Genomic DNA, 674 nt, shown 5'->3' on the forward strand with positions numbered 1-674 from the left:
CAGGATAAGGTCTTTGCCTACGTCTCCCAAAGCCAGTTCAACGAAGCTCTGGAGTGCCATGCCTTCCTGTGCCAAAAAAAGAAAATAGTAAGTGTCTTCAGATGCACATAATGTCTGTCTATCTGTCTATCTATCCATTTATCTATCTATCTACATGTTAACATTTTTCCATTTTGATAGTTTTGTAATCCTTCATCACCTTGCTGTTTGGCCTGCTTAATGATCGTCTATTTTCTTGCTACAGTTTTTGTATTATATTTGACAAACTCTTATTGTGAAAGCCACAGTCTTTTCTCTTGATCCGTATCTATAGTTGGTATCTAGCGCCATCTAGTGGACAAGAGCATGATTCTTCAAAATCTCACCCAGGGCTCTCTTTGATTTTGTGATCACGTGTCCTCCACAGGCTCAGGCTGTGACTCTGACAGTTGCACAAGCTTTTAAAGTAGCTCTGGATCTGTGGGAGATCGCACAGGAAGGTGAGTTTTTTGCCTTTTGTCAATATATATAAAAATATCCCAAGGAACAGAAGATATTCCTGTGTCTTCATTTTCCCATTGCAGACAAAAGTAAGAAAGCTCGCACATGCTACTCCTGTTCAGACCCTGAATCTCAGCCTGAATCTGAACCAAACAGTGTTTCAGGTACATTTATTGGTTTGAACACAATGGTTT

The 674-nt window shown here is 39.9% G+C and overlaps 1 long non-coding RNA gene across 1 annotated transcript; it reads left to right on the forward strand.

Annotated features, from left to right (window-relative positions):
- Positions 1 to 8: 8 nt before the first annotated feature.
- LOC107735198 (uncharacterized) lies at positions 9 to 638 on the forward strand. Its single transcript, XR_001639323.1, has 3 exons — positions 9 to 87; positions 407 to 479; positions 564 to 638. It is a non-coding gene; the product is annotated as an uncharacterized LOC107735198 (long non-coding RNA).
- Positions 639 to 674: the final 36 nt, after the last annotated feature.

This window comes from Sinocyclocheilus rhinocerous, unplaced genomic scaffold (assembly GCF_001515625.1).
Source record: "Sinocyclocheilus rhinocerous isolate Xijiao unplaced genomic scaffold, SAMN03320098_v1.1 C35866650, whole genome shotgun sequence".
Lineage (NCBI taxonomy): Eukaryota > Metazoa > Chordata > Actinopteri > Cypriniformes > Cyprinidae > Sinocyclocheilus > Sinocyclocheilus rhinocerous.